This window comes from Ptychodera flava, chromosome 17, assembly GCF_041260155.1.
Source record: "Ptychodera flava strain L36383 chromosome 17, AS_Pfla_20210202, whole genome shotgun sequence".
Classification (NCBI taxonomy): domain Eukaryota; kingdom Metazoa; phylum Hemichordata; class Enteropneusta; family Ptychoderidae; genus Ptychodera; species Ptychodera flava.
The window spans coordinates 9,397,468-9,411,322 of record NC_091944.1 but is presented as its reverse complement, the minus strand read 5'-3'; the positions used below and the strand labels follow the sequence as shown (position 1 = coordinate 9,411,322).

Sequence of the window (13,855 nt, the reverse complement as noted above, 5' to 3'; positions counted from 1 at the left end):
GAATGCAAAATATGGCACATGTGCTGCCTCACTTGTTTTAACCAACTTGAGCTGACTGTGACACGAACTTGACAGTGGTTAACTCTGTCAACTTTCACATGTGCAATGTATGGTAGAGTCAATGATTAAAAATTTCTCAATTCAATGCCCACTAGAATTACTACTGTTGAGCTTATTTCGATATAATTCATTTTCAAAAGTTTCGATGAAATTTTCAGTCAAATATTTGTTATTTACATATTTGTGATGGAAGTCCGATGTCATCACAAATCAGCCCTATTGTGTTGTGTCTGTCTTGTGTAAAAATATGTAGGATGAATGTATTAATACAGTACATTCTTGATATACATTTCAAAGCATCAGAAGATTTGAAATCACTGTATGTGACGAAAAATACTTTCAAATATTGTTGATGTTCTTGATAACTGTACATCAGTATATGAATTCCAGAAGGAAACATACAATGAATGTATAAATAATTCAGAGATATGTCTTGAATTCAGTGAATTCAGGTCGAATGTGCAGCATAAGAGTATAAGTGATGAGTGAAAATGCACAGGGTCCTGGAGAAGACCAATGCATATTTTAATTTGGGCACCAAATGTTTGTCAATATTTTTATCTTTATTTTTTTCAGTGTGTCCACTAAGCTAAAGTGATTAACTACCTACTGAAGACAGATTTCATGGATGCAAGATTTATCATCGAAGGTACTGGTACAACGCCTATCGAAAATTTCCAGACATTCCTCGATTGACTCAAAGCATTATGGAATGCCATACTGTGTTGTTTGCATTTCATATATTTGTCCTGCTTGGTGATCCTAAAATCATTTTATAGACAAGTGCAATAGTTAATCCAGAAAAAAGAATAAATCTGATATCCCCAATTCAGAGTACTTGCTTTGTCCCTTCTTGATTGAGTTCAAGCAATACGTAAGCTTTTCTTTGAAGAACCCCAGTTACTAAATGTTGCTTTCAACATTTCAGTGGGCTACACGTCTTGACTGCCCTTACAGAAGTGTATGCACAGCCATTGTGAGAATAATGTAAATTGATGGCTTCATCTGTTGTCATGGCAATGATGCTAATGAGCAGCTGTGTTGCCATGGTGTAACACAGATAAACGATGGAAAACATTGTAATAAACCACCTGCTGCAGGTGGTTGGGTTGAGGGACTGAGTCTTGTAAATACAGCCATCGATGTCTGCCAAGATTTATGAATAATCATGCAGCCACTAGGGTATATTCATTAATTAAATTATTTTGAAAATGATTTCTCTCAAGAGAATGATGGCTAAAAAAGGGAGATTTCTTCAGACTCCATTAACTGTAACTTTTGACGTAGTTTTTTGTTTTTTTGTTCTGTCTGTCCTATTCTCAAAATCATCATAAAAAATGCCAGATGCCATCCCTTGTCAGTACAGCCTGTATGCGTCAGGTCCAATGTATCACTGTTGACAGTTGAACTTAATCCCAGACTGGAATTCAAATATCAATAATCACATTGCATGTTGTACATCCATGTACACGATGCATTGTGTTGGCATGGGTCTTACTTTGCATTTCTACAGCACATACTTTTAAGGAAGATTATAAATATGTGTTTGTTTTATATAACAAAACATCATGTGAATCTTCAGCCAGTTATATACTGTTTGTATCCATTCCTTTGAAAGAAAATGACATTTTCTGCTTCTTGTTTTGGTCGACATTTAAAAAATTTAACTTGCCCTCAAAGAATTAACATGAAGAGTGGCAGCCATTTTGAATTTAAAGTGACAATCCATTTGATGTACAGGTAGTTTATTTCTTTCTTGAATTCAAAATTTATGCAATAACCGCCCATTTTATTCCTGATTTTAATAATAACTAGTTAGTCTCATTGGACCAAATATGAGAGAAAGTTTAAAAATTGCATTTTGGATATTTATATTTGTATTGCTATAGTAATAAAGAAGATGTATTATTTTAAAGGGTGGAAATATGCACGCTACAATCATTTCTTCTTTTAACAATGCCATTGGCCTTATCGTTTGTATTAGCTGGAAACAATCATAAATGTATGAAAAGACTCATGTTTTAGTCATCAGTATTCATTTGATGAGCAAGTTGACTATCAAACACAGCATGCAGCAACATGTTATTTTGGTGAGAGCTTCCCAGTACAATGGACCCTAGACATGTAGTTTTCTCTACAGTCAATGCCAGTACCAACTATAAATTGGAATGCTCATGTATAAATAAATAGCATTCTAGCTGAATAGAACATACAAAACAAACATTAAGTAACTTCATCTTGTTGAGAAATACATACTGTATGTGTTGACATGTGCTGGTCTGGTATTTTTATCAATGGTTGTGGTGAACAAACTTTGTTTGTTTAAAAAACAATCAGGAATAAATATTGAGATAAGATAAGGGTAGGACTGCAAATATGGCATTAAAACTAGTTCAATAATCAACGGAAAATACAGGGGCCCCCTCTACTGTCTATGAATAATGATATGAATTCAAGGTAACACATCCATATCAGGTCCATGAGACATTTATTAAGGGACAAAGTTGGCCATTTTTCATGAATTTTGTTTGATGCAAGATACTACTTATATTGTCATGGTCATGACCATTAATTCATTTTCACAATGGTTTCATCATAGACCCTCGAGGGTCTATGGTTTCATGCATCGTGTCTAAAACCGGGGTCAAATATATGCATGGTCACCCATTCATTCAGTATCTTTCAACATGTCAAACAATATCTCATATCAAACAAAATTCATGAAAAATGTCCGACTTCCCTTTAACAACATTTGGTTCAATCATCCTTAGAATTAATAGTCACTGGTGGTAATAGTATGTCCAGAACAGGTGAGGGTACTAAGCTAGCATTGCTACATCCATCAGGATTGGCTCAAAGTTGACAAATTTTCATTCAGTCCTATGAATCACTTAATTAAAACCCTTTTCCTGCCAAGTCAGTGAAAATCCGCTTGAAATTCGGTGTAGCCAGAATCTAAGCACTGGTGACCGTTATTCTCCCAACCCGGTGGAAATCGGGCCCTTTTTGGGTACCCCCTTTCCTGCCAAGTCGACGGCACTACGTTTTGCTATCCCCTGTGCGTTTAGGGGTCATCCGAGGAGAGGTTTTCTGACAAGGAACGCCTTTTCCCCTCGAAATGGGTTCGCAGGGAGTCGATAGACAGGGAAAGGTGCAGAAACCTGTCCGCCAGTCCCCCAAACCCGAGGGGGGCTGGGTTTTTTTACCGCTTTTTAGCGGACTTGGCAGGATAGCATGGTGACGTTTTCTGGCGGAGTTGGATGTACTTGGCTGCCTGGCACTATAGAGATTGCTGCCGAACTTGACCAACTCGGCAATGCTAATCTAGAAGGCTACCTCTTGCAAACGACTTGGCAGATATGCCGATGGTGCGAGACGAAAGTCGCTTATTCAGTTGTGCGTGACTGAAAATGAGAACGTATTTTTGACGGGACGGCTCGACTTGTTTCTCCGATGGAACGGATATGAACGACTCGGAAATACCATTACAAACTGGTGTCCGACGTACTAAGCTGGGCTTCAGCTCTGCAAGTTCAAGCCAGGCAACGTCCTTCACCGCCTTGGCCGTGCCATTCAATGGACGTAGCTTTGGATTTTTTATTTATTCCATCGTCCGAAGTATTGGCTCTGGTTTGCAGGCAAACGTATCCTCTTGCCGACGCATTGGTAACTACGTACGCTGTTTGCGTACAGAGAATTCAAAAGGTGACATAAGGTCAATATGCTACGGGGATACCGCCTGCATTTAGCAGGGACTGCTTTTGTTATGCAAACCAGCTAGCAGTACAATATGGCTGCCAGGCATGTGGACACGTCGATGGCTAGAACAATGGAAGCATATTGCGTTGTACCCATGCATCGCAAAAGTGAGACTGATGACATGGGTGTAGTGACTGGTTATCACTGGTTAGCTGCAGCCCAAGCCATGTCGGTACAAACCCGTACCTGACTGAGGACCACTCGATTAAGTCAGTAATGAACGGTAACACTCGTAAACCAACTCCCAACTGAGCTGGCTAAACTACGTGGAGCTGTGCTTCAATGGCTCAGCCATGTCGTTAATACAACGGCAAAAACGTAGTTTTTGTGCTACACTGCCAAGTCGTTGAAGGTACGTATTCAATTGACCCTACCCTGGGGAAACAGGACAGGTTTGCCGGTGCTGCTGCACCCCTAGCACGACCCTCAGGGTCTCTGACTAACAGACGAGTGAGGTGATGTTTGTGCCTAGCGGACGTGCGTAATACTGAAGGAGTTTATTTCCGAAAAAATAAACATGAAACGGCAATAAAATGACGCACTCCCAGGGGCAAACAAAGCCGGTGACCTCAATTTTTTTCTGCAGTAACCCTTGAGCTCCTTCCCCTGTCTACGGGCATGTAGAAATTATCAAAGTCTAACACGTATAAGTACGGCTAAAACAACCCTGAAAATGGGCGATTTCTGCCAAAATGCCTGGCAGGATAACATGCAGGAGAGCCAATCTTTTGCAGGCACATATTATGGGGCGGTTTTCTACTGACTTGGCAGGATAACGGACAAGGGCGCTCGGCAGGAAAAGGGTTGTTAAAGGGGCAGTTCTCAATCCCTGGTTCTGGCATTAGCTTTTCTTGACATAGAGTATTTACATGGTTTTAGCCTATTGTTTTCCTCTAAATTTTTCATCATGTTGGCCAATTTGCTTTTAAATAAAGCCGATCTGATCAGTGACCTGTCCCTACAATTGAGTCATATTTGGTACTTGGTCACTCATCAGTCGAGTAGAAGTATTTCTCCACAAAATCTCCATATCTACAACAGATGTGGCATGTTGCATCTGTTTCCTGCAGTGCGGCTGAATAAGATTTGACCAAATCTTGCGTAGAGTAGCTATGCTCCTGTCTCATAATGTATTTGCATAATAGGTGCCTCTAGCATGCCGTGATTGAAGAAGTACTTGCAGTTTGTGCATTGTTTAAATATGCCAATCAGACCTGATTATGCGAGCCATACCTTCCAAAAACTATTCAAATGTAGTGCTGGTCTCATTATATAAACCTTCATGTTTTCACATTTACCCTGGTTCACTATAGGATGGTGCCTACATAACATTTAACCCTTTTCCTGCCAAGTCCATATTTCACCACCAGGTCAAGATGGTTAAAATTAATGAAACACAACGTATTCCATATGATGTATTTTAACATAATACTGTACATTTGAAGGCTGTTGAAAACATAATACTGTGGGGTTTTTTTGGACAACAGATGCTATAGCATACCAAGCCAAGTGAGTGAAAATACGTCATGTTTTGGCTTAATACCGCTTTTTACTGACTTGGCTGATGGGGAAGTGATACAGTTATTACTGTCTGGCAGGAAAAGGGTTAAATATTTTGTGCAAAGTAATTCCTCCAAATTATGAACTATTCATTTTGTATCTGTTTTCAATACATTCACCCACAGATGATTCAAGTGAATTAATCCCAGTGAAGTTCTTACTGTAAAGTTTGTCTTGCTTGCAAATCAGTGAATCAAAATCCTCATTAAAATTTTACAAATAAATAATGACATGCCATGGAAAGAGTGATACACTGGCTATGGTTTTATCAATATCTAGATGCAAAGTCTAATCAATTTCAGTCCAGCTATCCTGGTTGTAACGTCTTTATATAGAATCAATTAATCGACGTCCTCAATTCATTCATGTTTTATTGATATAGATAATCAGTTTGTTCTGAGCTAAAGCTGATAAAAAACCTGCCCCTGTAATTTTACAAACAAACCTAAAATAACCAGCTCTTGCCCTGTAAAACTTGACATCTGTACTTCATTTTAAATTGCTAATCCACCTTAAACCACCTTAAAATCTATTTCATGCCATCGATACTCTCAAAACACAGAAATGTTTGCCATTATTGATATCTGTATCAATTTCATTTTTCAATATTACATGCTGTTCTGGGAGTAGTGTCTTTATAACTTTAGAAGTATCCTTTAACCCTTTGAGTGCTGTAATTTTTCCCACCAAAATTTCAGCACAACATTTTACCAACTTTTATGAATTTTCCTGTAATTTTTTTGACAATTTTGGATCAAATGGATATCACATTTCATTTCACCAAAATTTTGGCAAAAATCTGAAAAAAATTTGACTGGGGCACATTTTATAAAGGTGACAAAACTGACTTTGGCGATCAAAGGGTTAATCAGTATCATAGGCCTCTGTCCTCTCATACAATAAATGACATATAGACAAATACAATGGGGCTTAGTATTTAAAAATGGTTACATTGTGAACAATTCAGAAGATTATAATCATACGTAATAGCAGGACAAAAAGAATAGTCTTTTTGAAACAAAACACCATTACACAAAATTGACCTGCAAATTGACCTGAAATTTGCCATATTATATGACACCTTCCCACCAACAACCAGTAACTTCTCAATCACAGAAGCTATGAAGAGAACTAATCGTGGGAAAGACTACATCTGCTCTCTTGAGATGAAAAAATATTAACATGAGAACATTACAAAAATAAAATGAACATAAAAGCTACCTGACTTACATTTTCCATATTCTCTCCAATGAACAAAGACAAATGACAAAAAAATGATTGATCAAACAAATGAGGTTGAAAAGTAGTGCAGTCAAGCATATTATAAAGGTATTAGTTTACATCACTAGAGATTGGTTAGCCATCAAATCTCTGGAGAACATCTGTGGGTTTTCACATACCTGCAATTTTAATATGCTGATCTGATTGAACAATCTGCTTTACATGTGCATGTATATATTACTGACTTATCACATTAAAGGGGCAGTTCTCAATCCCTGGTTTTCACATTAGTCATTGTTGACATTTGGCTGTCAGCCCTTTGTTTTCCATTGAAATATTTATAAAGTTGATCAATTTACTTTTAGATAAAGCTGAGAAATGACCTGCCCCTGTATTAAACTTAAAGGCAAAGTACAGTGCCATACATACCATAAGTATCAACATCCACTTTGTTGCAATGTAACTTGATTTTTATAGAAACTTTAAGGAGCAAATAAATTGTTACAACCACATATATACAGTGATACCAAAGCTTGTGATTATTAACAGAATGTCAGGTGTATGTACTTGTACGCTAATCTCTGGTGGCAGTATGGTTGCTGTGGAGAGACGTGTGCAGTACCCATACCTCCACATGCACAAATAGCTTACACCTACCCTGGCACCCAGGTGTGGTTTTAGACATGCAATTGAGCACTTGTGTGTGGCATTTTCTCAACATGACCACAACACACAAAGCCTGTTCTAGTTTTAATCTGCATAAACACCCTTGATTTTCTGGGAACTACTAGTACCAATAAAGAAACATATTTACTTGATGGTACACACATGTACATGACTTCAGTACATGTAACAACGTCCATTGGTGTCAGCTCCATGGCCTAAATTGAATAAATTCAATGGACTATGCACCATGGCAAAAATACAAACTTTAACTCAAAGATTCACAGTGTTAAAAATGAAGAAATGAAGAAAACATTTTGACACGTTTTTTTATCGCTGGTGATAATGTTATTGCATTAAATCATTATTTATAAATATCATGAGAATTTATGTCTATGCGACCAGTTTGTGGTATTTCAAACACAGCAGATTATGATGAAAGTTGCTTGGCTGAAAGCAGGACAACTTCAGTAAATACATGTACCCTGGTTGGGTCAGTCCACCTTTGTGACCTCACACCGAACTGTGGAAGTCATGCGCGTGACGAAATAATGCCCTACTTCCAATGCCAAGTTATTTTTGACACCATTCCTAGCAAATACACCATTCAATGCAAACGCAAACCATACTGGTGTAACTTTAATGTCCCTTAACATTCCTGAATGTCCCAAGGGTAACTATGTGAATGTCTGGACCCCCTGGAATGAGCGTGACCTTCTCCTTGTGGCTAGCACTGGTCAAAACATCATTTGCCGCTGTGAACTACTGCAGCATTTGCATGAAATAACCAGGGCAGCAAGGACAAATAGAGTCATGGGTCATGGTTCTGATTATGTTAAATGTTGTGTTAAGTTTGTTTGCCAGTAAAAGACGACCCCTCCCTCCCCTGAACCCCATTTTAGTGTGTACAGATTTATGAAATTATTGAGAAAGAGATGAATCTGGTGATCTTCCAGTTTATCTTTGCTTTCTTTTCTGCGATGAAACGTTTCCCTTTTCTGCCTGTGACAAGGATGGTCACTGTAATACAACTAATTCCTGTATTAACAGAGTGACTGCTTGGCTACAGTAACACGTCTTGTATCGAAACTAAATTGAACACATTGCTATTGCATGGCTGATGCAAACAAATGTCCTGAAATTTAAAAATTTCCTTTTAGATTTTAGAAATGTCATAAATTTGAGGGCACACTAATTAAATTACGGCAGTATTTACCGGACTGCACTGCTGACTGTATGTAATAAGCCAGTACAATTAGTGAGGTGAATGTGTACAGAAATGGCAAGTAAACTCATTTGTGGTTTTTATAGATCACTGGTATTGCACATACATGAGTGTGCTATTGGTGGGTAGTGTGCCAAAGCATGGGTAACCACGGTTCGGTATTTACATATTAAATATACCATCAATTAAGTTTAATCGTAATGTTTTCTAATTGATTTATAATGAGTACTGAACACAAGCAACTTTTCCTTTTGAAGTTTTACAGACTGTATGTATATTTGTTGATGTATCTAACAAAGATTCACATCCTTTCTATGTTCTGTGTAAATTTTGTGACTTACATAGTGTCCTGTGAACTGATAAATACGTACCACTAAAATTTCATACACAAATCACTTTCTTTATTGGCCATGGCCTTGAAATGCAAATGAAGGAAAGATATCAATGTCAATTACAGAATTTGACCTAACTATTTGTGCAGGTTGATTCACTTGATTTTAATAATAATACAACATCTGGACCAAGGGATGTGTTCGACAAATCTCTACTGCTTGGCATTCAGATATCTTGTCTTTGGCATTTTGTCTAGGCATGTACAGTAAGCTAAAAGTACAAGAAATAACATACACTACCACCTGTTATCATATCCACGCCTCATTCTTATGTTACGTTATGCTACTGTTTGGGAAATAGTGCCCTACGATATGTGCAATATTAAATTGCAACATCACTTTCCAGTACACTCAATGTATACAAACTGGTATTTGTGTCCGTATCTGAACTACTTTCTTTCCAGTTGCTCAGCTTGCTTATAAATGTTCCACTTGTACCTAAACCAGAGCGAGATCTGAATTATGTCTACCCGTTCTGTCTGTACATGTAGGGGAGACAGTGGTGTCAGTAAATTTTTTCTATCCAAAGCAATTGCACAATATACACATTAATCATGCTTCCTGCTCAGTGCTGATTTTGAAAGATGAAAAGTGAACTGAAAGAATTTAATCAAAGCAAGTGCAATCAAACCATGCTACATGATGAGCAAAGCCATTAAACTGTCTAAAAAATATCATTCATTTGTGACAGTCATAATTTAATAATGAAATTTACATGCTATAAAGATGTAATTTGTCACCTATAACACTTTTGTCTCTGGCAAAACACTGTTCCTTGTTTATAAACTGGTCACATGTACCCAACAGGCTTTATGCAGATAATGCTTCATATTTCGAAAAATGTCATCATTTATGAAAACATTAATCCTTTAATTTTTTTTCTCTCTGACAGTCACATTTCTCTCAGAATGTCATCATTTATGAAAACATTAATCCTTTAATTCTTTTTCTCTCTGACAGTCGCATTTCTCTCAGAATGTCTGCTATCCAGACGTACATACGGAGTCCTTCAAAATACTGAAACCTCACGTGGATGTGGAGCCACATTGCCATGGAAACCACGCCTCATGCAGACATCAATATTGTAATTGAACATCGCCTTCTTTCTAGGACACGTTGAACTATTAATGAAAAGTGGAGATAAATCAAAATTCAATTTCCTTCTTTATTAAAAATTCATTTTTTATGGCTGTTCAACCAATAATAAAGATTAAGGAATTTTTCCGTTCAGAGAGCTGACTTTAAAGTAAAGATTAAACAGAAAGAAACACACTGACATCAGAACTAGTGACAAATATGCATACTCCCACCCTTATCTTCTGATTTTGAGATCTACCTGTGTCATAAGAAGTCAAAAGACTTGTATTAAAATTTGGATGTGGAAGGGGCACTGCCATGATGCGACTCTAAACGCCATTGTGGATATTTTCCCAAGTGAGAGCTAACAGTCTATCACGTATCACATGTAACACACAAATTACAGGTCGTTTGCTTCAGACCAGGAACACCTGTCTAAAGTACAATTGGCTAGCTACATCAGGTATATGGACTTTTGAAACTCAAAAGCTATGTAGGTTAATGTATCCTTTGTGAAGAACCACTCAAACCAATTCATCTTTTGATTGTCAGAGGATTAGTTAAATGGTAAACTAAGAGGGCCTCTACCGGTGTACTGGATTGGCTGTCCCATACAAGCTATGGTCATACCCACACCAGTCGGCGACGGACGGTATGACTCATACCTTCATCATGATATGACAATTCCACTTGAAAACTAGAAAATCACATTCATTTGATACAGATTCTGACAGTTGGACTTGACTATGACTTAACCCTGTTACATTACCTTAATAACTATTATTTTTGAGGATAAGGGAACAAATTAGGAAATCAGCGCTGATCTTTGTTGGGAAAGTTTCCCTTTACAACACATAGGTGTCTCATATTGTGTACCGGTATCTCTGATGGTTTCACAGTGGAAATCGTACCCTGTGGGGACTTGTCAAATTCTGTTGTTTCTGAAAACAATGTACTTGATAAGTACTACTATATGAACATCCCTTGCATTCCAAGCTCTGCATGGGTCTTTGAGTAAGTGTTACCAGCTACACCTTCAACCACAGTGCAGCTTGTGAAAAGAAATACCGTACATATACCTGCACGACAGCTACATGTTATCCCATTTGCACAGGTGAACTGAACATTAATAATCTAAAAATATGATATGATTTTCGTAATAACTAAAAATAAAAACATTGACATATGAAAACTTAAACCGAGTTAGTATTTCATCTGGGTTGAGCTTCCTTACTGAAGAGCAGCACTTGATAAAAACGTTGTATGTGTATGAGTTGTGTGTGAATAGGTGGACGGCCGGCCAGCCGGCCAGGGCATCCAATATATTAGGAGTATATAAAAGGGGAAGGTGGCCAGCTTACACAGTAAGTCCTATCTACATGGCTATGAAAACTGTCTATTTCACTCGCTCCTACCATTTAAATCGCTGTATCTACTCTGCATTACTGATGGTTGATAAGCTGGCTATCAAATCTGCCTTGTTTGGGCCTTCATAGTGGTCGCCCAGTGAAACTATCGCTCTCCAAACGTTGTGCAAAGTCTGAAAATACAGTTTCTCAAAGGCTTGGCCTCTGTTCATGGCAACATCTGGGAACCTCAGCTGAAAGCTTAGCAACCTCTGCCTGATGACCCTAATGGCTGTATGCAGAGGTCAAGTATAGCAGCTATATGATTTATGCTAATAAATATTACAGCTGAATTTTGAAACTGTTACTCTAGTAAATCTATGCAGGGTGTCAGAAACACAGACAACAAATGTCACACTCCCAGTATAGTTTGCTTCACTGGATAGTCAAAGAATTTTGCTGACTGGCAGTATTCTGCCTTGAGTGCAGCTAAGGTGATTTAGTATCCACAGTTGACCCACTATGACCTCAAAACGTTGTTTGTAATCGGTCCATTTCCTTATTATAAAAGTTCTTTGACGGCCCAGGGTAAGAATTTGAACAGTAGGGAAACAAATCTTACTATAAATCTTTCAAGACTGTGAAATGATGAACGCCATATTGCAACCAACACCTAAGATAACAAAAACATACCAACAGATGTTCGAGACAAGTGACTGTGAAATACATATTTATTGAATATATTTCATTTGAGATAAGTGAAATATACAAAGGATTCTGGAGAGTTGAAATAGAGCAATGTGAATGTTACATGAATTCTGAAACTCATTATTGGGGTCAAGCTGACCTGCTTTTTACATGTGCAAGCATCCCAGGATACAATCTGTGATTTTGTGAAAATTTAGGCCTGGGTATTTACAGTTATGAGGACAAGATATTTTTTAAAATGTCCGCATCACTAATTAAAAGAGTTGTTAAACCTTCCAATAGGGAAAGAGGGGTACACTGCAGCTTTGCGATGGGTTGCTGGTGAGTGTGTGTTGTGTTAACACCATGACAGCACCACTTGTTGGACATTAATGTTTGATGTTTGTTTGAAACTCAGGTTACATAAGTGGGTTAAGGAGACCGTTGTTTACAGCTTTACAGTCAAGGTACAGTAGGAGCTACTGTACCGACACCTTGCTATGACAAATGTTTGTCATCTGCCTCATTGACCTTTGCTCTTTCATTTCTAGCAAGTCACTCTTTGATGGCATAGTCCATGTTATCATCTGAATGGCAGACTCCTCATCACATTATTGACAAGCACTGCTCAGAAGAATTTGAATATTGGGAGACAGACCATGAAAGAAACCTTTTGTACATGAGTACTGTGCTAACTACAACTTTCTGTAAAATATTTTTGTAAGTATCATTTTTTTCAGGAGTGCTGAGTCAAAGAAAAATAGCATCAATGGCACTGTAGATTGTATCTCCTCAGTTGACATGTGGTCAAGTAAAGAGGAAGGTGATGTTACCCTTGCATTGTGGGGAGGGGGGGGTCACTGTACATACGAATAATGCATTTTGTTGCAGTTGAAGTTGGTGCTGAGTGTGTGTAGTTGAAAAGTGAATCAAGTTCTGCGCTACATAAAATTTATTTTTATTAATAAGATGGTGGAAGTAAACTTGACAACATGAATACATATATCAGTTATTAATTTGAACAATTTGATGCAGTATTTCTTGACATATTACCACCCTAATTACGAGAGTTCATTAAATGTGCAAATTAGTTCCTGAGAGACATCATAGGACTAAATGTTTTTGCACGCTTTTACAGCAATGAGAGATCAACATCTGAAGCTACATGTCATCATAGACCCTAATGATGTCATCAAATTTGATGCAGTATTTCACGACTCCACTCTGGAGTAGAGTACAGACTGTACTGCTACACAGATTACATGTCTCACCCTGGCTAATTTATTCGGTACATAAAACACAATAACACATATCCAAGCCATAGCATCTCCCTTATAGGCAATGGAATGTGCAGGAATTTGACAGAAGTAGATGTTTACAGAAATGAGGTCACATGTGATCGAGATTTCCACATTATCGTAATATTTCAGCACTTATTGTACTTCGGAGATAACAAGTGAATGAAAAAAAATCATCTTTCATATCAGATTTGTAAATAGTAATTATTCATCAAAATTGAGGTTGAACAGGAACAATTCCTAAATAAAATCCTTAGTTTCAGTATTTCATTATCAGTAAAAACTCGTGTTCAGGTCTTTTCATATTTAACTGTTAAATCCCCATAGGAAAAATTTGACAAGCAGCTATTTTTGTTGATATTGCCATGCTAGAACCATGGTTTTTCACTTCAGCAAGTTTATTTTAGCAACTTCAAATGACCCTTGATACAAGGGTCAAAGGTCATTATATTCAGTAATCTTAAATGCCAACAGAAAAAAATATGGTGTAGTGAATCATACTGTGATTTCAGCCAAAAGTCATGACTCGTCATTTTATTATGTGAGGGATACAGGTACATGTCATTA

The 13,855-nt window shown here is 37.6% G+C and overlaps 1 protein-coding gene across 1 annotated transcript in view; it reads right to left on the bottom strand.

Moving 5' to 3' along the window:
* Window positions 1-13,855, bottom strand: part of LOC139115354 (glutamate--cysteine ligase catalytic subunit-like) — a 66,724-nt gene that overhangs the window by 44,315 nt on the left and 8,554 nt on the right. The gene's annotated exons all lie outside the window — the stretch shown is intronic.